This window comes from Phyllobates terribilis, unplaced genomic scaffold (genome assembly GCF_046119375.1).
Source record: "Phyllobates terribilis strain yellow unplaced genomic scaffold, ASM4611937v1 Scaffold_11__3_contigs__length_659146591, whole genome shotgun sequence".
Taxonomy (NCBI): Eukaryota; Metazoa; Chordata; class Amphibia; order Anura; family Dendrobatidae; genus Phyllobates; species Phyllobates terribilis.
In genome coordinates this window covers 562,509,412-562,535,189 of record NW_027362771.1, presented here as the reverse complement: position 1 = coordinate 562,535,189, position 25,778 = coordinate 562,509,412, and the positions used below count along the sequence as shown (strand labels likewise).

General features: G+C 47.0%; 13 non-coding genes across 13 annotated transcripts; all 13 read left to right on the top strand.

Annotated features, from left to right (window-relative positions):
• The first annotated feature begins 2,464 nt into the window (after positions 1 to 2,464).
• Positions 2,465 to 2,605, top strand: LOC141167921 (U4 spliceosomal RNA). Its single transcript, XR_012251702.1, has one exon. It is a non-coding gene; the product is annotated as a U4 spliceosomal RNA (small nuclear RNA).
• Positions 2,606 to 2,886: 281 nt separating this feature from the next.
• On the top strand, positions 2,887 to 3,029 carry LOC141167979 (U4 spliceosomal RNA). Its single transcript, XR_012251752.1, has one exon. It is a non-coding gene; the product is annotated as a U4 spliceosomal RNA (small nuclear RNA).
• A 278-nt stretch (positions 3,030 to 3,307) lies between these two features.
• Positions 3,308 to 3,446, top strand: LOC141167949 (U4 spliceosomal RNA). Its single transcript, XR_012251729.1, has one exon. It is a non-coding gene; the product is annotated as a U4 spliceosomal RNA (small nuclear RNA).
• Positions 3,447 to 3,727: 281 nt separating this feature from the next.
• Positions 3,728 to 3,867, top strand: LOC141167909 (U4 spliceosomal RNA). Its single transcript, XR_012251690.1, has one exon. It is a non-coding gene; the product is annotated as a U4 spliceosomal RNA (small nuclear RNA).
• A 280-nt stretch (positions 3,868 to 4,147) lies between these two features.
• Positions 4,148 to 4,286, top strand: LOC141167929 (U4 spliceosomal RNA). Its single transcript, XR_012251709.1, has one exon. It is a non-coding gene; the product is annotated as a U4 spliceosomal RNA (small nuclear RNA).
• A 281-nt stretch (positions 4,287 to 4,567) lies between these two features.
• LOC141167739 (U4 spliceosomal RNA) lies at positions 4,568 to 4,708 on the top strand. Its single transcript, XR_012251530.1, has one exon. It is a non-coding gene; the product is annotated as a U4 spliceosomal RNA (small nuclear RNA).
• Positions 4,709 to 4,985: 277 nt separating this feature from the next.
• Positions 4,986 to 5,126, top strand: LOC141167988 (U4 spliceosomal RNA). Its single transcript, XR_012251760.1, has one exon. It is a non-coding gene; the product is annotated as a U4 spliceosomal RNA (small nuclear RNA).
• A 281-nt stretch (positions 5,127 to 5,407) lies between these two features.
• On the top strand, positions 5,408 to 5,548 carry LOC141167744 (U4 spliceosomal RNA). The gene has a single exon (XR_012251534.1). It is a non-coding gene; the product is annotated as a U4 spliceosomal RNA (small nuclear RNA).
• Positions 5,549 to 5,829: 281 nt separating this feature from the next.
• On the top strand, positions 5,830 to 5,970 carry LOC141167691 (U4 spliceosomal RNA). Its single transcript, XR_012251483.1, has one exon. It is a non-coding gene; the product is annotated as a U4 spliceosomal RNA (small nuclear RNA).
• Positions 5,971 to 6,994: 1,024 nt separating this feature from the next.
• LOC141167665 (U4 spliceosomal RNA) lies at positions 6,995 to 7,135 on the top strand. The gene has a single exon (XR_012251458.1). It is a non-coding gene; the product is annotated as a U4 spliceosomal RNA (small nuclear RNA).
• Positions 7,136 to 7,416: 281 nt separating this feature from the next.
• Positions 7,417 to 7,557, top strand: LOC141168402 (U4 spliceosomal RNA). The gene has a single exon (XR_012252139.1). It is a non-coding gene; the product is annotated as a U4 spliceosomal RNA (small nuclear RNA).
• Positions 7,558 to 7,837: 280 nt separating this feature from the next.
• LOC141167879 (U4 spliceosomal RNA) lies at positions 7,838 to 7,978 on the top strand. Its single transcript, XR_012251664.1, has one exon. It is a non-coding gene; the product is annotated as a U4 spliceosomal RNA (small nuclear RNA).
• A 4,660-nt stretch (positions 7,979 to 12,638) lies between these two features.
• On the top strand, positions 12,639 to 12,779 carry LOC141167779 (U4 spliceosomal RNA). The gene has a single exon (XR_012251569.1). It is a non-coding gene; the product is annotated as a U4 spliceosomal RNA (small nuclear RNA).
• The last annotated feature ends 12,999 nt before the right edge of the window (positions 12,780 to 25,778 follow it).

Below are 25,778 nucleotides of genomic sequence, written 5' to 3'. Positions count from 1 at the left end.
GATCATGCTATTATAGAATTTTGGATAACTAGAGGAGGAAGACATGTGAAGACTCAAACTTCAAGGTTAGATTTTAGACAGGCAGATTTTAAGAGACTCAGAAAGAGAATAGGAGGGATCCAATGGCTGGATGTCCTTAAGGACAAAAATGTCCACGAAGGATGGGAAATTTTTAAAAATGAGATTCTCAAAGCACAATCGTTAACAATCCCGAAAAGTAGGAAGAATGGGAAGCATTTAAGGAAACCAGGATGGATGAACACAGAACTTAAACACATGCTAAAAAGAAAGAAAGAAATGTTTATTAAATGGAAAGAGGGAGGCATATCTAAAGAAGATTATAATGCAGTCTGCAGATCCTGTAGGGCACGTATCAGGTTAGCTAAAGCTGACAATGAATTAAGGCTTGCAAGAGATGTCAAAAGCAATAAAAAAGGATTTTGGGGGTATGTCAAAAGTAAAAGAAAAGTCAAAGATGCTATAGGATTTTTACAGGATGAAAATGGAGAAATGGTAAGAGAGGATGTTGAGAAGGCCGAACTTTTTAATTCCTATTTTGCATCTGTTTTCTCTCAGAAAGAAAATGTAACATCAACTGATCTTCACTGTCCTTTTAAAGGAATAGAGGAATCAAAGTTATCTGTAAACAGAAAGATTGTGAGGGAATATTTAGCTAACATAAATGAGTTCAAGTCTCCAGGTCCAGATGAATTACACCCCAGAGTACTGAAGGAGATCGTAGAAGAAATTTTAGAACCACTCTCCATAATCTTTGAAAATTCTTGGAGAACAGGAGAAGTCCCAGAAGACTGGAGAAGAGCAAATGTTGTTCCTATCTTCAAAAAGGGGAAGAAGGTGGACCCAGGGAACTATAGGCCGGTGAGTCTGACTTCTAAACCAGGAAAGATCTTTGAACAAATTATTAAACAACATGTATGTAAGTACATGGATAAGAATGAAGTGATTAACCAGAGTCAGCATGGGTTTGTAACTAACAAGTCATGTCAGACTAACTTAATTTCCTTCTATGACAGAATCACTGACTGGGTGGATCAGGGAAATGCTGTAGATATAGTATATCTTGACTTCAGCAAAGCATTTGACAAAGTATCTCACACCATCCTTATTGAAAAAATGACCAAGTATGCAATGGACCAGGCAACTGTTAGGTGGATTCATAACTGGCTTAGTGATCGGACTCAAAGGGTGGTTGTAAATGGCTTCACATCCAGCTGGATGAATGTCTCAAGTGGGGTACCACAGGGCTCCGTCCTGGGACCTGTATTGTTCAACATCTTTATCAATGATTTAGATGAAGGAATTGAGGGTAAACTGATTAAATTTGCTGATGACACAAAGCTAGGAGGGATAGCTAATACTAGAGAAGAGAGAGAGAGGATTCAAAAAGACCTAAATAAACTGGAGCAATGGGCAGCAACCAACAGAATGGTTTTTAACAGGGAAAAATGCAAAGTACTACATCTGGGCAATAAAAATGAAAAAAGCATATACAGAATGGGAGGAATAGAGCTAAGCAACAGTACATGTGAAAAAGACTTAGGTATACTAATAGATCATAGACTAAACATGAGTCAACAGTGTGATGCAGCAGCAAAAAAGGCAAATACAATTCTGGGATGTATTAACAGAAGCATACAGTCTAGATCACGTGAAGTCATTATCGGTCTTTACTCCTCTTTGGTCAGACCTCATCTGGAATACTGTGTACAGTTTTGGGCACCACATTTTAAAAAAGACATAGACAAACTGGAGCAAGTTCAGAGAAGAGCGACCAGAATGGTGACTGGTCTGCAAACCATGTCCTATGAGGAACGGTTGCAGGATTTGGGAATGTTTAGCTTGCAAAAAACAAAACTGAGAGGAGACTTAATAGCTGTCTACAAATATGTCAAGGGCTGTCACATTGTAGAAGGATCATCTTTATTCTCATTTGCAGAAGGAAAGACTAGAAGCAATGGGATAAAACTAAATAGGAGGAGACACAGATTAGATATTAGAAAAAACTTTTTGACAGTTAGGGTGATTAATGAGTGGAACAGGCTGCCACCAGAGGTGGTGAGTTCCCCTTCAATGGACGTCTTCAAACAGAGGCTGGACAGAAATCTGTCTGAGATGATCTAGTGAATCCTGCTTTGAGCAGGGGGTTGGACCAGATTACCCAGGAGGTCCCTTCCAACTCAACCATTCTATGATTCTATGATTCCCAGTAGGGAAAGAAAATCTAGCATCCCACAACATTGTGTTGATGGTTTTCGATTGGAGCAGGAGAGAGCGATCTGATCTGCCTTCAAGGGTCAAAAATTATCTTTTCCTTGAGCCGTCAGACGGCAACTCCCAGGAAGCCTTGCGGCAGCGGGGAGAGGGCAGTGGTCATTTGGAACTCAACATTGCTTAAATAAAGTCTTCCTGGAAGATGGCATTCCTTGGTCATATGAGTTACTTTAACTTTGCGTAGTTTCACTATCGTAGCCCATAAGGTTTAACGGAGGCATGATTATTGCTAATTGAAAACTTTTCCCAATACCCCACCATGATGACTTCAAATACAGTCAGCATCGGCAATTTTTGCTGGTCTCTCAGGAGACTTAATCCATGGTATGCAAATGACAGAGTGTTAGCTCCTCTCAGTGGGGAAAGGAAATCTTACATCCCACAGCATTGTATTGATGGTTTTCGCTTGGAGCAGGAGAGAGCGAGCTGATCTGCCTACAATGGCCAAAAATTACCTCTTCCCTGAGCCCTCAGACTGCAACTCCCAGGATGGCTTGCGGTAGCGGCGGAGGGAAAGTGGTCTATTGAATGTCACCATGGCTTAAAGGAGCTCTTCCTGGGAAGCTGGCTTTCCTTGGTCACATGAGAAACTTTACCTTTCCACAGTTGCACTATCGTAGACCATGACGTTTAACCGAGGCGTGATTATTGCTAATTGAAAACTTATCCCAATACCCCGCCATGATGACTTTAGATACAGTCAGCACCGGCAATTTTTGCTGGTGTCTCAGTAGACTTAATCCATGGTATGCAAATGACAAAGTGTTAGCTCCTCCCAGTGGGGAAAGGTAATCTTGTGTCCCACAGCATTATATGATGTTGTTAGCTTGGAGCAGGAGAAAGCGAGCTGATCTGCCTGCAATGGCCAAAAATAATCTCTTCCCTGAGCCCTCAGAGTTCAAGTCCAAGGATGCCTTGCAGGAGTTGGGGAAGAGCAGTGGTCATTTGAAAGTCAACATGGCTTAAGCGAGCTCTTCCTGGGAAGCAGGGATTCCTTGGTCACCTGAGTTACTTTTACTTTGCGCAGTGGCAGTATCATAGCCCATGAGGTTTAACCGAGGCGTGATTATAGGTTATTGAAAACTACCCAATACCCCGCCATGATGACTTGAAATACATTCAGCATCGGCAATTTTTTTGGGTCTCTCAGGAGACTAAATCCATGGTATGCAAATGACAAAGTGTTAGCTCCTCCCAGTGGGGAAAGGAATTCTTGCATCCCACAGCATTGTATTGATGGTTTTCGCTTGGAGCAGGAGAGAGCGAGCTGATCTGCCTGCATTGACCAAAAATGACACCTTACCTGAGCCCTCATACTGCAACTCCCAGGATGCCTTGCAGCAGCGGGGGAGTGGCAGTGGTCATTTGGAACTCAAAATAGCTTAAACGAGCTATTCCTGGAAAGTGTGAATTCCTTGGTCACCTGAGTTACTTTAAATTTGCGCAGTGGCAGTATCATAATCCTTGAGGTTTAACCGAGGCTGATTATTGCTAATTGAAAACTTTTCCCAATACCCCGCCATGATGACTTGAAATACAGTCAGCATAGTCAATTTTTGTTGGTCTCTCAGGAGACTTAATCCATGGTATGCAAATGACTGAGTGTTAGCTCCTCCCAGTGGGGAAAGGAAATCTTGTGTCCCACAGCATTATATGATGTTGTTAGCTTTGAGCAGGAAAAAGCGAGCTGATCTGCCTGCAATGGCCAAAAATAATCTCTTCCCTGAGCCCTCAGAGTTCAAGTCCAAGGATGCCTTGCAGCAGTTGGGGAAGGGCAGTGGTCATTTGAAAGTCAACATGGCTTAAGCGAGCTCTTCCTGGGAAGCAGGGATTCCTTGGTCACCTGAGTTACTTTTACTTTGCGCAGTGGCAGTATCATAGCCCATGAGGTTTAACCGAGGCGTGATTATAGGTAATTGAAAACTACCCAATACCCCGCCATGATGACTTGAAATACATTCAGCATCGGCAATTTTTTTGGGTCTCTCAGGAGACTAAATCCATGGTATGAAAATGACAAAGTGTTAGCTCCTCCCAGTGGGGAAAGGAATTCTTGCATCCCACAGCATTGTATTGATGGTTTTCGCTTGGAGCAGGAGAGAGCGAGCTGATCTGCCTGCATTGACCAAAAATGACACCTTACCTGAGCCCTCATACTGCAACTCCCAGGATGCCTTGCAGCAGCGGGGGAGTGGCAGTGGTCATTTGGAACTCAAAATAGCTTAAACGAGCTATTCCTGGAAAGTGTGAATTCCTTGGTCACCTGAGTTACTTTAAATTTGCGCAGTGGCAGTATCATAATCCATGAGGTTTAACCGAGGCGTGATTATTGCTAATTGAAAACTTTTCCCAATACCCCGCCATGATGACTTGAAATACAGTCAGCATAGTCAATTTTTGTTGGTTTCTCAGGAGACTTAATCCATGGTATGCAAATGACAGAGTGTTAGCTCCTCCCAGTGGGGAAAGGAAATCTTGCGCCCAACAGCTTCGTGTCGGTTTTCGCTTGGAGTAGGAGAGAGCGAGCTGATCTGCCTGCAATGGCCAAAAATTATCTCTTCTCTGAGCCCTCAGTCTGCAACTACCAAAATGCATTACGGCATTGGGGGAAGGGCAGTGGTCATTTGGAACTCACCATGGCTTAAATGAGCTCTTCCTGGAAGCTGGGATTCCTTGGTCACCTGAGGTAGTTTCGATTTGCACAGTGGTTATATTATATTTCATGAGGTTTAATCAAGGCATGATTATTGCTAATTGAAAACTTTTCCCAATACCCCGCTATGATGATTTCAGATAAAGACAGCGTTGGCAATTTTTCTTGGTCTTTCAGGAGACTATCTCCATGGTATGCAAATGACAGAGTGTTAGCTCCTCCCAGTGGGGAAAGGAAATCTTGCGTCCCAGAGTATCATACTGATGGTTTTCGCTTGGAGCAGGAGAAAGCGACCTGATCTACCCCCAATGGCCAAAAATGACCTCTTCCCTGAGCCCTCAGACTGCAAGTCCAATGATGCCTTGCGGCAGTGGGGGAAGGGCAGTGGTCATTTGGAACTCAACATGGCTTAAACGAGCTCTTCTTGGGAAGCATGGATTCCTTGGTCACCTGAGTTACTTTAATTTTGAGCAGTGGTAGTATCGTAGCCCATGAGGTTTAACCGAGGCGTGATTATTGCTAATTGAAAACTTTTCCCAATTCCCCTCCATGATGACTTGAAATACAGTCAGCATCAGCAATTTTTGTTAGTCACTCAGGAGACGTAATCTATGGTATGCACATGAGAAAGTGTTAGCTCCTTCCAGTGGGGAAAGGAAATCTTGCATCCCACAGCATCATATTGATGGTTTTCGCTTGGAGCAGGAAAGAGCGAGCTGATCTGCCAGCATTGGCCAAAAATGACCTCTTCCCCAAGCCCTCAGACTGCAACTACCAGGATGCCTTGCAGCAGCCAGGGGCTGGCAGTGGTCATTTGGAACTCAAAATGGCTTAAACGAGCTATTCCTGGAAAGTGGGAATTCATTGGTCATCTGAGTTACTTTAACTTTGCGCAGTGGCAGTATCGAAGCCCATGAGGTTTACCCGAGGCTTGACTATTGCTAATTGAAAACTTTTCCCAATACCCTGCCATGATGACTTGAAATACAGTCAGCATCTGCAATTTTTGTTGGTCTCTCAGGAGACTTAATTCATGGTATGTAAGGGGGAAGACCGGGGTGTGAGTGCTTTCAGAGCAAGGGATCCGGAACTGCCGCGGCCTTACCTCTTGTTGCAGGGGGAAGACAGACTGCAAGCAGAGGTGTCATAAGACAGGGAAGCAGGGGGTGTGTCGAGAGAGAGAGCTGGGAGGTCAGGTGACAGAGGGACTCCTAGTGTGACGAGAGAGGGAGAGAAGAGGATGTTTGCGCTGGAAAGCGAAGCTGGGTCCTGTGGAACAGAGCAGTGTGAGAGGGTCCAGGCTCCTTGGAGCAAGGGATCCGAGTGCAGTGGACCGGAGGATTCAAGCTGACTGTAGGGAGAAGAGACGCAGGGTCCGTGGAGCTGAGCACTTGAGGTGCACTGTTATGGACTAGGGGCTCAGCAGGTAAAACCGGAGACCGCCCTCTGCTGCCAGAAAACGGAGCATTGTTTGGGCGGGGAAGCCTGAAGACAGCGTCACCAGCACCAGCTGGCGACTGCCTTGTAGAGAACACAAGTCAGCTAAGTGAAAAAAACTGTCGTTTGTTACCGGATTGACTCTGCTACATGTAGTTAAAATGAAAACTGTCAGTTACAGACTAATACCTGCTATTTCCCCATATTTTCCCCTGTTACTCCCTGCGTGGAGATTAACCATGTTATCATAAACTTTCCCTGTTTATTAACCCTGTATTGGCTGCTCTGTGCTGCTGTGTCACTGGATCTAAAGTACCTGTGTTACATTGACTTTATCCATGGTATGCAAATGACAGAGTGTTAGCTCCTCCCAGTGGGGGAAAGGAAATCTTGCTTCCCACAGCATCATATTGATGGTTTTCTCTTCGAGCAGGAGTGAGAGAGCTGATCTGCCCACAATGGCCAAAAATGACCTCTTCCCTGAGCCCTCAGACTGCAACTCCCAGGATGCCTTGCAGCAGTGGGGGAGCGGCAGTGGTCATTTGGAACTCAACATGGCTTAAACGAGCTCTTCCTGGGAATCAGGGATTCCTTGGTCACCGGAGTTACTTTAAATTTGCGCAGTGGCAGTATCGTAGTCCAAGAGGTTTAACCGAGGCGTGATTATTGCTAATTGAAAACTTTTCCCAATACCCCGCCATGATGACTTGAAAAACAGTCAGCATCTGCAATTTTTGTTGGTCTCTCAGGAGACTTAATCTATGGTATGCAAATGACAGAGTGTTAGCTCCTCCCAGTGGAAAACTGAAATCTTGCGCCCCACAGCATCGTTTTGATGGTTTTCGCTTGGAGCACGAGAAAGCGAGCTAATCTCCCCGCAATGGCCAAAAATGATCCCTTCCCTGAGACCTCAAACTTCAAGTCCAAGTATGCCTTGCGGCAGCGGGGGAAGTTCAGTGGTCATTTGGAACTCAACATGGCTTAAACGATCTCTTCTTGGGAAGCAGGGATTCCTTGGTCACCCGAGTTACTTTAACTTTGCGCAGTGGCTGTATCATAGCCCATGAGGTATAACCGAGGTGTGATTATTGCTAATTGAAAACTTTTCCCAATACCCTGCCATAATGACTTGAAATACAGTCAGCATCGGCAATTTTTGTTGGTCTCTCAGGAGACTTAATCCATGGCATGCAAATGACAGAGTGTTAGCTCCTCCCAGTGGGGGAAAGGAAATCTTGCGTCCCACAGTATGGTATTGATGGTTTTCGCCTGGAGCAGGAGAGAGCGAAATGATCTGCCTGCAATGGCCAAAAATGACCTCTACCTTCAGCCCTCAGACTGCAACTCCCAGGATGCCTTGCGGCAGTGGGGTAGGGCAGTGGTCATTTGGAACTCACCATGGCTTAAAAAAGCTCTTCCTGGAAGCTGGCATTCCTTGGTCACATGAGTTCCTTTAACTTTGCGCAGTGGCAGTATTGTAACCCATGAGGTTTAACCAAGGTGTGATTATTGCTAATTGTAAACTTTTTCCAATACGCAGCCGTGTTATCTTGAAATACAGTCAGCATTGGCAATTTTTGTTGATCTCCCAGGAGACTTAATCCATGACATGCACATGACAAAGTGTTAGCTCCTTCCAGTGGGGAAAGAAAATCTTGCATCCCACAGCATTGTATTTATGGTTTTCGCTTGGAGCAGTAGAGAGCGAGATGATCTGCCAGCATTGGCCAAAAATGACCTCTTCCTCGAGCCCTCAGACTGCAACTCCTAGAATGCCTTGCGGGAGCAGAGGAGGGGCAGTGGTCATTTGGATCTCAAAATGGCTTAAACGAGCTATTCCTGGAAAGTGAGAATTCATTGCTCATCTGAGTTGCTTTAACTTTGCGCAGTGTTAGTATCGTAGCCCATGAGGTTTAACCGAGGCGTGATTATTAGAGATGAGCGGTGTTCAACTAGAACTGTTCGCCAATCTCAAATTCGAGCTGTTTTGGGCGGTGTTCGAGTCGTTCGACGAACTCGATCGATTTGCAAAAAATTCAGCTGTTCGAGGTTATTTTCGATAACTGTTCGGGCACCAAAAGCGTAACTGGATTTTTTCACATCATGCAGGGATTGTCTGCCACTCACTGTAATGTCACAGCCATGGTGGTTGTGGCATTACAGTGGTTGCCCAAATCGATGGGAACAATGCTCACAGTGAAACATGAAAAGCCGGCAATTCAGCAGCGGCATACACCGGTACCCGACAATTTAGAACAGTAAGAATAGAGCATCACACATAGATTAGATAGATAGAAACATGTCAGTCACATATCTAAGAAGTACAGTGACAGTGTTGGTTACTCTACTTGTCATTTAGTGTTAAAGGATTTATTAAAAAAATAATAGTGTTTTCATGCTCCGTCTCTTTAAAAAAGCCGGCCGGCAATTCATCATCGATACCCGACAATTTCGAACAGAAAGAATAGAGCATCACACATAGATTAGATAAATAGTAACATGTCAGTCACATATAAAATAAGTACAGTGATAGTGTTGATTACTGTACTTGTCATTTAGTGTTAAAATAAAGGATTTATTAAAAAAAAAAATGGCGTAGGGTTCCCTGTAATTTTAGTCTCTAGCGGAGGTTAAGCAGACGGCTGGGGCAGATGTTTGAAGCCTGAGAAGGGGGTAATACCCACCTAGCTTCCCAGGCTACTAATATCAGCCCCCAGCTGAATACCTAGCCTTTACTAGCTATTAAAATGGGGGACCCAAAAAAAAATGACGTGGGGTCCCCCCTATTTTATTAGCTAGCAAAGGCTAGGCAGACAGCTGGGGGCTGATATTAGTAGCCCAGGAAGGGTGCCATGAATATTGGCCCCCTCCCAGGCTAGCAACACCAGCCGTCAGCCGCCCCAGAAATGGCGCATCCATAGGATGCGCCAATTCTGGCGCTTAGCCTCGCTCTTCCCACTGCCCTGTAGTGGGGCAGTGGGGTAATAGGGCTGTGGTTGATGTCAGCTTATAATGCCAGCTGACATCAAGCCGAGGTTCGTAATGGAGAGGCGTCTATAAGACACCCCAATTACTAACCCCATAGTCAAAGTTAAAAAAACACAAACACCCAGACTAAAGTCCTTTAATTGAAATAAACACACAATTCTTTATTGTTCTAAATTAAACCATACTTACCATCCCGCCCATTCCAGCTGAAGCCAACGATCTCCTGCAATAAAAGTAAAATAATAAACCAACATCATCCTTACCTTTCCATGGTTCCCAGGACGGCTCCAGCTCTGCTACATCGAGATGACAGGCTGGATCGCAGCAGAACGCTGCCATCCAGCTTGCCATGCTGCAGACACTGAGAAGCGCAGGCATGCTTGCGCTGCTCAGTGTCTGGCTGTGACGGCATCCAGATGAGCCGAGTTCATGTCCAATGAACTCAGCTCATCTAATGCATGTCACTGACAGCGTGGGAGAATTCTCCTGCGCATGCGCTGAGCATGAGAGAATTCTCCTGCGCTCATGGCAAGCGCAAGCGCAGGAGAATTTTCCCACGCTGTCAGTGACGTGCATGAGATGAGCTGAGTTCATTGGCTGCCTATTTGTACCTGGCCAGACACAACAATATAGGGAAGCCCTTTTTTTTTTTAATTATTTCGTGAATTTCATGAAATAATTAAAAAAAAAATTACGTGGGGCTTCGCCCTATTTTTGTGTCTAGCCAGGTACAACTAGGCAGCTGGGGGCTGGAATCCACAGCGCAGGGAGGCCCAAGCTTTCTGGCCCCCCCCCCCTCGCTGCAAATTGCAGTCCACAGCCACCCCAGAAAATGGCGCGTTCACAGAAGCGCCATCTTCTGGCGCTGTACCCAACTCATCCAAGGCCCTTGTGCGGTGGGTCACTGGGTAATAAAGGGGTTAGGGCCAGCTTGGTATTATCAGCTGGCCCTAAGCCCAAAATTCATGGGGTCATGCCAATATTAGACATGACCGCCATGAAATTCTAGTAAAGTATTTAAAAAAAACACAACACCCAGAATAAAGTCCTTCAATTGAAATAAACACACAATTTTTTAATGTTCTAAATTAAACCATACTTACCATCACGCCCATTCCAGCTGAAGCCAATGAGAATTCTCCTGCGCTCATGGCAAGCGCAAGCGCAGGAGAAATTTCCCACGCTATCAGTGACGTGCATGAGGTGAGCTGAGTTCAATGAACTCAGCTCACCTCATGTACGACACTGACAGCGTGGGAAATTTTCCTGCGCTTGCTCTTGCCGTGAGCCCAGGTGAATTCTCTCATGAACTCGGCTCATCTGGATGCCGTCACAGCCAGACACTGAGCAACGCAAGCATGCCTGCGCTTCTCAGTGTCTGCGGCATGGCAAGCTGGATGGCAGCTTTCGGCTGCGATCCAGCCTGTCATGTGAATGTAGCAGAGCTGGAGCCGTCCTGGGAACCATGGAAAGGTAAGGATGATGTTGGTTTATTATTTTACTTTTATTGCAGAAGACATTGGCTTCAGCTGGAATGGGCGTGATGGTAAGTATGGTTTAATTTAGAACAATAAAGAATTGTGTGTTAATTTCAATTAAAGGACTTTAGTCTGGGTGTTTGTGTTTTTTTAACTTTGACTATGGGGTTAGTAATGGGGGTGTCTTATAGACGCCTCTCCATTACTAACCTGGGCTTGATGTCAGCTGGCATTATAAGCTAACATCAACCCCAGCCCTATTACCCCACTGCCACCGCTACAGGGCAGTGGGAAGAGCGAGGCTAAGTGTCAGAATTGGCGCATCCCGTGGATGCGCCATTTCTGGGGCGGCTGACGGCTGGTGTTTCTAGCCTGGGAGGGGGCCAGTATTCATGTCACCCTTCCTGGGCTATTAATATCAACCTGTACTGTACTTGTCATTTAGTGTTAAAACAAAGGAGTTATTAAAAAAAAAATTGGCGTAGGGTTCCCCGTAATTTTAGTTTCTAGCGGAGGTTAAGCAGACGGCTGGGGCAGATGTTTGAAGCCTGGGAAGGGAGTAATACCCACCGAGCTTCCCAGGCTACTAATATCAGCCCCCAGCTGTCTGCCTAGCCTTTGCTAGCTATTAAAATAGGGGGGACCCCACATCATTTTTTTGGGGGTCCCCCATTTTAATAGTTAGTAAAGGCTAGGTATTCAGCTGGGGGCTGATATTAGTAGCCTGGGAAGCTCGGTGGGTATTACTCCCTTCCCAGGCTTCAAACATCTGCCCCAGCCGTCTGCTTAACCTCCGCTAGAAACTAAAATTACGGGGAACCCTACGCCAATTTTTTTTTTAATAACTCCTTTGTTTTAACACTAAATGACAAGTACAGTAATCAACACTATCACTGTACTTGTTTTATATGTGACTGACATGTTTCTATCTATCTAATCTATGTCTGATGATCTATTCTTTCTGTTCTAAATTGTCGGGTACTGATGCTGAATTGCCGGCAGGCTTTTTTAAAGAGACGGTGCATGAAAACACTATTATTTTTTTTTATAAATCCTTTAGCACTAAATGACAAGTACAGTAACCAACACTGTCACTGTACTTCTTATATATGTGACTGACATGTTTCTATCTATCTAATCTATGTGTGATGCTCTATTCCTTCTGTTATAAATTGTCGGTACCGATGCTGAATTGCCGGCCAGCTTTTTTAAAGAGAGTGTCTTCTGAGCAGTTTGTCAGCTTTTGGACACCTTTGAAGGTGTTTTCTATGTGTTTTTATTTGAATGCCATTGGTTTTAACAGTGTTCGACGGTGATCGAAAGTGCTCTAAGGTGCTCGACGAACAGTTCCACGAACATCCCGGTGTTCGATGTGCCGAACCGAGCCTGAACACTACGGGGGTGGCTCAACACTAGTGATTATTTCTAAATGAAAACTTTTCCCAATATCCTGCCATGATGACTTGAAATACAGTCAGCATTGGCAATTGTTGCTGGTCTCTCAGGAGACTTAATCCATGGTATGCAAATAACAGAGTGTCAGCTCCTCCCAGTGGGGAAAGGAAATCTTGCACCCCACAGCATCGTATTGATGGTTTTTGCTTGAAGCAGGAGAAAGCGAGCTGATCTGCCTGCAATGGCCAAAAATGACCTCTTTCCTGAGCCCTCAGACTGCAAGTCCCAGGATGCCTTGCAGCAGTGGGGGAAGGGCAGTGGTCATTTGGAACTCAACATGGCTTAAACAAGCTCTACCTGGGAAGCAGGGATTCATTGGTCACCTGAGTTACTTTAACTTTGTGCAGTGGCAGTATCGTAGCCCATGAGGTTTAACCGAGGCGTGAATGTTGCTAATTGAAATCTTTTCCCAATACCCTGCCATGATGACTTGAAAAACAGTTAGCATCTGCAATTTTTGTTGGTCTCTCAGGAGACTTAATCCCTGGTATGCAAATGACAGAGTGTTAGCTCCTCCCAGTGGAAAAAGGAGATCTTGTGCCTGACGCTCACAGGGGATGGGGACGACTCGGCGCCCCGGCCTTGTTGTTGGTTTTGGGGGATGTCGTGGTGGCCGGCTCCCTGGCCCGTACCCTGGGGTCACTCTTAAAAAGGGGGGATAATGGGGGATAATGGGGGAAAGGTGTATGGGATAGGAAAAGTTTGTGACGCCACCCGTGGTGTCTGGTGAGGATCACCAGCACTGCTACAGTCCTCTGAGGTCGGTGGTCAAGCAGCTTAGTTGGTGCGGCTCCCCACAGGTGGAGCAGGGCCTCAGGGCAGCGTAGGAAAAGGGATGCAGAACAGAGGGGACCCAGCCGGGTCGGAAGAAGAATAGGCACACTCACAACAGTTCACTTCAGTACCTTTACTGGTGGTGTTTCAGGCACAATACAGAGCACTGTAGGGTGAAGGGTGCATTTCAGGACTCTCCCCGGTGAGCGTGTGTGGGGCCTCCTGTTTCTTGCCTTTTCCTGGTAAGTTTATGACCTGCCTTGAGCTAGGCCTAACTTGGTCTCTGTCTGGCACCTGCTGACCTGGTGGTAGGGCCTTCTGTTGGAGATCACACTCCCTAGTCTGAGCTCTATGAGTCTGAACTTTCTCTAGAGGGACTTGAACTACCTCTGTCCCCTGAGGAAACTGTTCTCTAGACTGCACTGCCTAGCTCCACCTTCTCTATTTATATCCCTATCCGGGCTCCCTCTGCTGGTCTGAGGTGGAATTTGGAGGTGTGTGTTTGCTATGAGGGCCTCTTGTGGAGGAATCCGTCCATGCACCCCTCTAGGATCTGTGGTACCAATGCGCAGCAGGGTGCCACATTCCCCCCTAGCAAAGCTCAGTACTCCCGAACTGAAATACTTTTTATAACAACAACAATAACTCTTCCCTTTATGGGAGACACTTTGCTTGAACGTTACATATAAAAACATTATAAATCATAAATAGCTATGTACAATTCAATAAGCAACCCCAGAATTCAAGTCTCTTCCAGTGAGGTTCCCCGACAGGATGTCCATCTCACAGGGTAGAGTACTTGGTAGCTTGAGGGACCTGTCTAAAACAAACCCTCCACATAGGCCCTGGAGTGGCTGCAGGGCATGGTGATCCTGAGTTGGACCTCCGTTAGTGCCACACCAGTCAGGTTTTTCTTCTGAGGTCACCTAAAGGGGCACTCCAGGGGGTGCAATTATTTACAAGAAGCAGTTTTTGGGCTGCACACAGTCCTCAGCCACAGAGTTCTTTATGTACCCTTACGGGTAATTAGAGGCAAACATGAAAAGTGTCCATATCACTTAGATTGTCCATTAGAAGGCAAAACACAAGGTAATAAATACATATTCATAAAAATACACAATATAATACCCCAGGGGCAACTATCTACACTGTAAGAGCTTCTTTCTTTACTCTCTTTATCTGACAGGGGTCTGACCTCGTGTGCTACGTGCCGATCTGCATAGTACGGGAGTGTGGATGGTATCTGTGTCTGCACCGTCTGCTACCCTGTCAGTTCTACGTGTGGGTAGATTGTAAAACTGCCTTAACCTCTCTATGGGACTGGCAAGTGTACCATTGGCTGGGCCTTCTTGCTCTGCTCCAACCTGGGATCCTTCTTCCGGGGATTCTTCTTGAGCAGGCTCTTCTGAAGCACTTACAGGTTCTACTTGCTGTGGAGGGTCTTCTGGCTGTTGAAAGAAGTGGACCACAGGTATTATTACTGCTCCTCCTAGTTGAGGCCAATCGGCTGGGAAATCTCCTAAGTCAGTATGGAGTACTGCTTCTTTAGGATCCTCCGGTACGGTGAGAGACACTTCTTCTTGGGGCTTTAGCAGGTCTGGACACAACTTCAGATGGTCTCTAGATACCGTTGCAGTCGTTATTCTTCCGTCTTTGCTAATCAAACAGGTCTTGTTGTTATCAAATCTTCAGTTTAACACAGAGTAGGGTTCTCTCTCCCACTGGTCATCAAGTTTGTGGCTTCTCCTTTTCCTCTTTAACACCACTTCTCCTGGTGTGAAGGGTTCTGCGGCCACACTTTTATTGTAGTGGGCTTCCTGCTTGTCCCTCACCCAAGTGAGAAGGTCTTCGACACAGGCCTGTACTTTTCTGTATTGCTCCTGTCTGGTCGTTTCCCAGTCCTCAGTGGACATATCTGCTTCTGGTTCTATTACACCAAGCTCCAGGTCCATGGGTAACTTCCCAGGTCTGGCTTGCATGAGATATGCTGGAGTACAATTGGTGGAACTCACAGGTATGTGGTTGTATAGATCTACCAGGTCAGGTAGTAGGTCTGGCCACTGGTTCTCTCCTCTAGTGGTAAGGTCTTCAGCAGGTCGATGACGATGTTATTCATCTTTTCACAGAGACCATTGGTTTGGGGGTGGTACGGTGTAGTGCTGATCTTTTTACACCGTACAGATGGCAAAACTCCTTGAACAATTCGGCTTCAAAGGCTGAGCCTTGATCTGTCAGCACCTGCTCCGGGTGCCCATGGGACCTCCAGAAATATGCCTGAAACGTCTTCGCCGCAGTTTCTGCCATCAGGTCCTTGATGGGGGCGAACACCAGGAACCGGGAGCAGTGATCCACCATGGTCAGGGCGTAAGTATATCCTGGCTTTGCTGGGTGACAGCTTGACATGATCCAGGGCCATGATCTCCAAAGGTCGAGTTGTCTTGATGGGTTGCAGGGGTGTCTTCGGGCTGCTGTAGTCTTTTCTTCTGAGGCTGCAGAGTCCACATTTCCGGCATCACCTCTCAATGGAACTGCGCATTCCTACCCAATAAAACTGACACTTCAGCAGGGTTTCTAGCTTCCTCCAGCCAAAGTGCCCCGTCTGATCGTGTTAGGCTCCCAACACCATCTGGATGTCTGTCTTGGGCACCACTATCTGCCATACCATCTCATGGGTTTTGGGGTTGACGTACCTCCGGCACAGCTTCTCTCTATAGATTAAAAGCTGGCTCTTCTCATTCCACAGCTGCTTGGCTTGGAGAGACGCTTCCTTCTCCAGGGAGTAACCTTCCTGGGTTATCAGCTCTTTGATACGGCTGACAACCGGGTCGCTGTCCTGGGTCTCCTTACAGCAGTGGTGAGGCAGGGGGCTTAACGTCTTTCCACGAGGCCTCCTGGAGGCTCGTTGCTCGTGGACCATTCCATTCAGATGAAAGGCAGGTAGTTCAATCTTCTCCAGGTCATCCACTTCTTCTTCAGTGTCCGACTGGTGAGGCATCCTGGACAGGGCATCGGCGTTGGCGTTCTTGCGGCCCGCCCGGTACTTAATTATGAATTGGTAGTTTGACAGCCGAGCCATCCATCGTTGTTTCATGGCTCCTAACTTGGCTGTTTCCAGATGTGTCAAGGGGTTATTATCAATGAAGGCAGTGAACTTACTGGAGGCTAGGTAGTGCTTGAACCGCTCGGTGATGGCCCAGACCAGGGCCGGGAACTCCAACTTGAAGCTGCTATAGTTCTCTGGGTTCCCCACGGTTGGGCGGAGCTTCCTGCTTGCATAGGCAATCACCTTCTCTTTGCCATTCTGCCTCTGACTCAGTACAGCTCCTAATCCTTCATTGCTGGCATCAGTGTACAGCAGGAACGGTTGGCTGTAGTCAGGGTAGGCTAGGATCTATTCGCCAGTCAGGATCTCCTTCATCACATTAAAGGATTCAGCTTGCTCCTTACCCCACTGGAACGGGGGATTTCTGCCTCTGGGGGACTGTCATACCAGGAGGTCTTGCAGAGGTGCCGCTTTCTTGGTATAGTCCTTCACAAACCTCCGGTAATACCCGACTAGTCCCAGGAACTGACGTACCTCCTTGAGGCTCTTCGGCTCTGGCCATTTCTGGATGGCAGTGATCTTCTCCGGGTCTGGTGCTACTCCCTCTGGATTAACGATGTGCCCCAGGTACTGTAACTTTCTCTTGAGCAGGTGGCACTTTGAGGGCTTCAGCTTCATCCCATACCGGGACAGTGACTCAAATACCTCTGCCAGATGCTTCAAGTGGTCCTCATACGTTTTGGAGTACACTATCATGTTATCCAGGTATAATAGTACAGTCTCGAAGTTGCGGTGTCCCAGGCAGCACTCCATCAATCGTTGGAACGTTCCGGGGGCGTTGCAGAGTCCAAACGGCATACTATTGAACTCGCAGAGTCCCATCGGGGTGGTGAAGGCCGTCTTCTCCCGATCCTCCTCAGCAACAGCTACTTGCCAGTACCCACTAGTGAGGTCAAGGGTGGAGAAGTAATTTGCAGACTTTAAGGCAGCCAGGGATCCCTCTCTACATGGCAAAGGGATTGCATCTTTATGTGTAATGCAATTTACTTGTCTGTAATCTACACACATTCTCATGCTTCCGTCCTTTTTCCTGACTAGAACTATGGGAGCTGCCCAGGGGCTACAACTATCCCTTACTACTAGTGTTGAGCCACCCCCGTAGTGTTCGAGTTTGGTTCGGTTCGTCGAACACCCTTGTGTTCGCCGAACTGTTCGTCGAACTGTTCGTCGAACACCTTCGAACACCGTTAAAACCAATGGCAGGCAAACAAAAACACATAGAAACACATAGAAAACACCTTCAAAGGTGTCCAAAAGCTGACAAACTGCTCAGAAGACATAACTAACACATGGAAAAGTGACAAGTACATATAGTCATGCGAAAAGAAAAGAGGTGGAGGAGTAAAAGAAGGGGGAGACACAGATATAGGCATGTCATGCCCTTCTAAAATCCAAAAAGTGAGAAGCCGACACGGCCAGTCCGTTCCTGCCCGTGCCACCTCCGTGTCGCCGGGTTTGTGCCAGAGCCGCGGTGGACCCTGACGGCCAGCCCCCCTCTCCCAATACTGGTGCCTGTCCGCTGGTGGGTCGAGCGAGCCCCCCTGTGGTGGAGGCAGCTCTAAGCTTTTTAATTTAAATTGTCTCTCTAATTTGAATGAATACACTTTAAATACTTTTACAAGGATCTATTGAAGGGCAAGTCTCATGCCAGCAGCCGCGTAATTCCAGCTCCAGTAGCGTCCACTAAAGCTGCTGCAGTTAAAAAGCTTTTATAAGGATCGAGCTCGGCTGTCCACCGCAAGGCGTCCTACCGCCAGTCCCAGCCCCTATGCCTTGGGGTGCCTCCTGATGCTCTTCACTGAGTATCCCGTGGTCCCGAAGCATTTCCTTTGAAAAAATTAAGTGTCCAAACTACAGGTGGTGTAGCTTGCTTAACAGCCGGGATAATCCGCTGACTAGCAGACACTGCTACTAGGCACAAAGTATTTCCTGGGCTAAATGCAGTTAAAAATTTGTAATTAGATACTCTCGTTGGATGCTGAGAAAGCATTCCATAGAGTCTCCTGGCACGCCATATATTATTCTCTTAAAAAGCTTGGGGTAGGGGTCTAGGGGACCCTTTTATAGCCAAAATCACGGCCCTGTATCGCAATACGTCACCTAGGCTGAAGATAAATGGAACTGTAGCACCCCGAGTTCTCGGTTGCTACAGAGGTATTGCACCTCACCTAGAGGTGTGATATCTCACTCTCAGGTAAGGATGGAGTGTGGATCAGGACCCGACACCTGCATGCATTACACCACATTGCCGTGGGGCAGGGCGACCAATATGCCCCTGAGATGGGCACAACAGTCCTTTTCCCTGGCAAGAGTGGGGGGAGGGAACTCTGAGGAAGGGGAACCCTGTAGTGCAGGAGCAGGGAGGAAGCAGTTCCTGGGTGCATTGAGAAGGGAGTATAAAAGGTGGGCACCATCTTAGTTCAGTGCAGAGAAGTCTGAGCAGAAGTGACAGGGAGCAGGGGCTCTGCATGAGTTTTGCTCCGGAGGCGGGCCTAGTAACAGAGGCCCAGGCCTGGAAGAGGGAGAAGGAAGGAAGAGGAGCGGAGAAGGCTCCAGGAACGAGGAATGAAGGGATCCCAGGGGTGTGGATGGGCGAGTCGCCACCGCACGCCCGAATCCACCTGCGTGGAGGGGTCAGGCCAAAGGGGGAGACCGGTCCCCGAAACTAGTGGAGGCGGGAAATGACCCTCAGCTAGAAACCGGAGGCTGTGACATTTTATGTGGCGCAGCCCCTCGCTACACCCGCTAGGAGGGCAGCACATAGGGTCAGGGAAACTGGCGCCAAATTTACCAAGAGGAGGCCCGAGGCAGCCGGACAGAAGGGTTGGTAAGAAAGGCCAGACAAAGGACACACAAAGGGGGTCCTGTGAAGTGCTCCAAAGTTATCTGGGAGTTGTCTGAGCCCCTCACCTTGTGAGCACAGTACGACGTGGGCAGCTGTTACCTGCAGAAGTGGTCTGGATAATAAGAACTCTGAGTAAAGGCCCTGGACCGCATCACTGACTCTGTGTCGTTACTGCTGCTGCCCTGCACCATCACCCCCATCCTCCGCATACACTGCCCTGAGGCTATACTCCTCCCGTGGGGAGTTATGCTACGCTCTGCTGCACCCACAACACCAGCCTCAGCGGTCTGCCCTGCAGCGGCGGTTCACTCTGACCGCAATCCACAGGTGGCATAGTCGGACATTTAAACATCAAAACCACATAAATAGTTCCGCTACTGGTTTGACCGCCCTGAGCCACAAAACCGGGTCGCCGCCGCGGAGACTACAACCACCAACATCCACCAAAAAGGGTCCGGCTCCAGATGTCCCAAGGCCCAGGGGGCGCGTCAGAATATTTTCATCACCTTTCATAATCACCAATGGGACAAGGCAGGGATGTCCTCTGTCCCCTCTATTATACATCCTAGTGACGGAGCACCTGCTCTCATCAATTCGCCATAACCCCAATATTAGGTGGATTGAGGTGGGAGGCACCGAGTACAAGTGCTCTCTATTTGCTGATGATGTCCTAGTATATATCACTCAATCACATATATCCATCCCTGCTGTTATGGCTGAAATAGATCACTTTGTTACATGGTCAAATTTTAAAATCAATACAGCGAAGTCTGAGGCCCTCGATGTCTCCCTCCCCAAATCCATACAGGATTCCATCCAGTCCAACTTTCCCTTTGCCTGGCCCTCACAGGGTATCAAATTCTTAGGAATTCCTATTCATAGAGACCTCTCCCGTCTATGTTATCTTAATTTTGGGCCCTTTATTGAACAACTCCATACAGACCATGGTTGGCAAGTTAGAACTGTAAGATTCACTACGTGAACCACTGGTGTTTTGTGGAAAAGCACATGTACACTGTGTTTCAAATTATTATGCAAAAAGTGTTTAGGAGTGATAAGGGAAGAATTTGTTTGTTTGTCAGTTAAACTCATTGATGGTGATGTGTGTCAGGGCTCTTTATATCACTGTAAGCAATTGCAGACACCTGTGCTAATTAGTTTGGCAGGTGTGTCCAATGAACGGCAAGACTACTTAAGAAGGCTGTCCCACATTATTAAGCAGCCTACATTTTCTGCCAAAATGGGAAAGAAAAAGGATGTGACGGCTGCTGAGAAGCAACAAATTGTGGAGTGTTTAGGTCAAGGCATGACTACAATCAACATTGTGCGATGATCAGGATGAAGTGTCTTGGCAATCAAGAAGTATGTAGCTGATTCACAGTACACACGTGGGCATGCTGATAAGGGCAAATTGAGGACTCTTTCCTACAGGCAATTATGTCAGGTTAAAAGAGCAGAGGCAAAAAAGCCTTGTCATAGCAGCAGACAAGTTTTTGAAGCTGCTGGTGCCTCCAACGTCCCCCGAACAACAAGATGCAGGGTCCTTCAGAGGTTTGCAGCTGTGCGTACGCCATCCTGTCGACCTCCTCTATCCACTGCACACAAGCAGAAACGGCTCCAGTGGGCCAAACAATACATGAAGACTGACTTCAAAACTGTTTTGTTCACAGATGAGTGCTGTGCAACGCTCAATGGTCCAGATGGATGGAGTGGAGGATGGCTGGTTGATGGACACCCCACGCAAACACGGCTACAGCGCCAACAAGGAGGAGGTGGAGTAATGTTTTGGGCTGGAATCATGGGGAGAGAGATTGTCGGCCCCTTTAGGATCCCTGAAGGGGTAAAGATGAATTCCATAATGTATGTGGAGTTTCTCAAACATCACTTCCTGCCATGGTTCAAGAAGAAGAACCTTGTATTCCACAGCAACATCATTTTCATGCATGATAATGCACCGTCTCATGCTGCACAGAGCACATCTGCATCTCTGGCTGATATGGGCATAAAAGGGGACAAACTTATGGTGTGACCCCTATGCTCCCCTGACCTCTACCCTATTCAGAACCTCTGGAGCATCATCAAAAGGATTGTCTATGATGGCGGGAGGCAGTTCACATCTAAGTAACAGCTCTGGGAGGGTATTCTGTCCTCATGCAAAACAATTGAAGCAGAAACCATCCAAAACCTGACAAATCCAATGGATGAGAGAGTTCAGAAGCTCCTTTCGAACAAGGGGTCCTATGTGCAAATGTAACATCACCTAGAATAAAGTTTTGAGTTGAAAACTGTTTGATTTCAGTTTCTAATAACCTGCTAATGCTTATAATTTCAAAAATGACCATTTTTTTGGTCTTTATTAAAATGAAAAGGTTGATCGAAGAGTGTGGGGGATCTAAGAGTGTGGCAACCCAGTAGTCAGGATTACTTCGAATTCTGACAATCTGAGGGTCATGTTGCAGGTAGTGCAGCAAGAAGGCACTTATGTGTCTTGCGCATCTCGGAGCCCCAAAATTATTTTCCAGGCTAGATGCAGCTAAAAATTATTATTAATTTTAAATCTGGTGGAGCTTAGTATAGATGGCCTAATAGAATCAGTACTGCACACTGCTACGAAGCCCAAATTATTTTTCAGCCAAGATACAGATAAAAATGATTAGTAATTTTAAATCTGGTGGAGCTTAGTATAGATGGACTAATAGAATCAGTACTGCACACTGCTTCAAAGCCCAAATTATTTTCCAGGGAAGATACAGATAAACATGATTAGTAATTTTAAATCTGGTGGAGCTTAGTATAGATGGCCTAATAGAATCAGTACTGCACACTGCTACAAAGCCCAAATTATTTTCCAGTCAAGATACAGATAAACATGATTAGTAATTTGAAAGCTTAAAACGGTTGGTGAGGTGATTTTAACCAATCATCAAGCTTTTACTCTCCCCAGGATGACACAGGGGTAGAAAAGTCGTTTCAGATCCATGATTTGTTCATCTTTATGAATGTGAGTCTGTCTACATTATCAGTGGAGAGCAGCGTGCGCTTATCTGTCAGCACACCACCAGCAGCGCTGAACACACGTTCAGACAGAACGCTGGCTGCGGGGCATGACAAGATCTCCAAGGCGTAAGTGGCGAGCTCCGGCCATTTATCCAGATTGGAAACCCAAAAAGAGCAAGGGTCCAGTGACACAGTCATGGCTTCAATGTTTACTTGGAGATACTCCTGTACCATCGTCTCTAGGCGTTGACTATGTGTCAGACGTCTTGTCTCTTGTGCCCTTGCAAAGGATGGGCTAAAAAATGTGGTGAAATGATTCCGCAAAATTGATGTTACCAGCAGATACTGTGTTTCTGTTACGGTTTGAGTGCTGAACTCTCGACAGTCCCACGGTTGGCAAGTTGGAACTGTGAGATTCACTATGTGCACCACTGGTGTTTTGTGGAAAAGCACATGTAAGATTCTGCAACAGTCTCTGCTGATACTCCTTCCGCATACAACTCCTCCTCCTCTACTTCCTCCACCTCCTCTTGTGCCACCAACTGACTCCGAATTCGGTTTAACATGTGCTCCAGCATGTAAATCACCGGAATAGTCATGCTGATAATGGCATCGTCAGCACTAAACATCTTCGTCGCCTTTTCAAAACTGTGCAGAAGGGTGCATAGGTCCCTGATCTGAGACCACTCCTCCAGCGTGATTTGCCCCACCTCTGGATCTCGTTGGCCAGGCTATATATCAGAACGTATTGCAACAGGGCTTGTCGGTGCTGCCACAGTCGCTGCAACATGTGCAGAGTTGAATTCCACCGGGTAGGCACATCGCATTTTAGCCGGTGAAGTGGCAGGCCCAATGACTTCTGTAGAGATGTAATCGCTGAGCTGCGGGATGCGAACGGCGGAAGTGAGCACACAACGACCGTGCCCTCTGCAGAAGGCCATCTAGTCCGGGATAGTGGACTAAAAATTGCTGGACAACCAGGTTCAACATGTGAGCCATACAAGGCACGTGTGTGACATTGCCCCGGCGAAGGGCCGCACCCAGGTTTGCAGCATTGTCGCACACGGCCGTCCCTGGTTTCAGGTCCAGTGGAGACAACCATTCATGAAATTGGTTCTCCAGAGCTGACCACAACTCCTCAGCTGTGTGACTCATATTTCCCAGACATTTCAAAGTAAAAACCGCCTGATGACGTTGAGCCCTACTGCCAGCATAGTAAGGAGGTGTGCAGGATCCCTTCTGCGCAGTTAGAAATCTTGTGGCATGACCAGACAGGCTTTGGGTGCAGGTGGAGGACTGAGAGGAGGTTGAGGAGGCAGAAGCAGTGGAGGAACTTTGAGATAAAGAGGATTGACGCACAACTCGTGGGGACGGCAAGACTTGGACAGCAGCCCCTTGTACTGCTGTCACCATAGTTTCCCAGTGCCCAGTCAGCGACATGTAACACCCCTTTCCATGCCTACTCGTCCAAGTGTCTGTGGTGAAATGCACCCTGTCACACACAGAGTTTCTCAAAGAAGCGGTGATGTTGTGTGCGACATGCTGGTGGAGCGCAGGCACACCTTTCTTTGAGAAGTAGTGCCGACTGGGCATCTGGTACTGGGGCACTGCGACGGACATTAGGTCTTGAAAATCCTCTGTGTCCACCAGGTGGAAAGGCAGCATTTCTGTAGCCAAGAGCTTGCAGATGGTGAAATTCAACCTCTTAGCTTTCTCATGGCTAGGAGGAAATGGTCTTTTACTTGTCCACATCTGAGGGACCGAGGGCTGACTGTTGTGCTTAGACGGGGTTGATAAGGGTGTCCCCGGCAAACTGCCGGTCTGTGAGGAAGATGCAGGCGGACATGTTAGGTTGCCTTGATCCAAAGGTGGTGCTATCGATGTCGGACAGTGCTCAACACCAGCTGGTGTTACCACCTCCAAAAAAATGATGACCTGCCAATCACGCTGGCTGTTGCGGGTAAAGAGGTGGCAGGTCTGTGTCCCAAAGCAGGTGTGACTGCTGTCCCCCCAGTCACAGAGGATGAAGAGGCCGCAGATGCACAAGATGGGGCATATGGTGGTTGGCCCGGCCGGCTAGGCCGCATTGTAGCACAGTGAGCTTCCCACTGCAACTTATGATTCATGTCCATGTGCCGGTTCATGCATGAAGTACTCAAACTATGTATTTTTTGGCCTCTACTTAGATTTTGTTGACAAATGTTACAGATAAAACGAGTTGGGTCATCTTTATCGATCTGAAAAAATGCCCAGGCTATGCAAGGCTTAGCACCCATGCGACCTGAAGAGCCACCAAGACTTGTGGTCAGAGGCAGAGTTGTGTTTGAGGATGCAGTTGTTGACGTGCTTCCAGTACTACGTCTCTGTCCAGGAAGGCGCAACCTGACCTCGTCGTCACTAGCATCCTCCTCCACCTCCTCTGCTGACCTCATCTCTTGGCTGACTGTGGGTTGACAGTAAGTGGGATCCCCAACCTCATCATCATCACCCTGTGTGTTATCACACCCGTCGTCCTCAGAGCCAACCTGTTCCTGGCCTGACAAAACACTAAAGTTGTCGCTCCAATCAGGTATTTGAGTCTCATCATCGTCTTCCTCATTGTCTCCACCAACAGGAGTTACAGTTGGGAATGAGGGTCTACATTATGTTCAGAACCTTCTGCGTCTGGTCCTGGATCCGACTCATAAAGAGTGCATCAGTGCAGATCATTTCCTCGTCTGGATTCACAGAAGCGCTGGAGCCGACCTCTGATTCCCAGGCTATAGTATGAGTAAACAGCTCTGCAGACTCAACCATCTGTTCTACCTCATACTCAGACGGGCAGCTGGAGATTTGGGAGCTGTGAGGAAGCAAGTGCGATTGGGGTGACACCTCTGAGGACTGGAGTATTTGTGATGTTGAAGTTGATGTGTAGGAGAGCCCACTTAAAGGAGCACTTGATATCCGTTGAAGCACCTGCTGTTTTTGTGCCTCATCTGGAATTTGTAGCGATTGGCGTGGCTGTAAGAAAGGGATCTTATCACATTGTCCGCTAAAAGAAGTAGATATTTTAGTTTGGCTGGAAGATGGTCTTTCTTCTGCAGATGTTACTGTTGCTTTAACACCTACCCCATAGACACAACCATTTTTCCCCTTCCCAACACGCCTATTCCCCTTTCCAACAGCAGCAGGCCTTTTTCCACTCATTTTGGTGGTTAACTAATTCACGACTCTGGAGTTGTTTGCACAAAAAAACAATGGATGGGAACCGAGCAGAGCTGAGTGGCCAAACTGTGGTATTAGGCCAAAACTATCGTCTGGGTTAGATGCAGAAAAAAATTATATTCAATTTGCAACCTGATGGAGGTCAGTATAGATGGACTAATAGAACAAGTCCCACAAACTGCTAGAAGCCCAAATATTTTTTCAGAGCTAGATGCAGAAAAAAATTATATTCAGTTTGGAACGTTATAGAGGTCAGTATAGATGGACTAATAGACCAAGTCCCACACACTGCTAGAAGCCCAAATATTTTTTCAGAGCTAGATGCAGAAAAAAATTATATTCAATTTGCAACCTGATGGAGGTCAGTATAGATGGACTAATAGAACAAGTCTCACACACTGCTAGAAGCCCAAATATTTTTTCAGAGCTTCATGCAGAAAAAAATTATATTCAATTTGCAACCTGATGGAGGTCAGTATTGATGGACCAATAGACAAAGTCCCACACACTGCAAGAATCCCAAATGTTTTTTCAGAGCTAGATGCAGAAAAA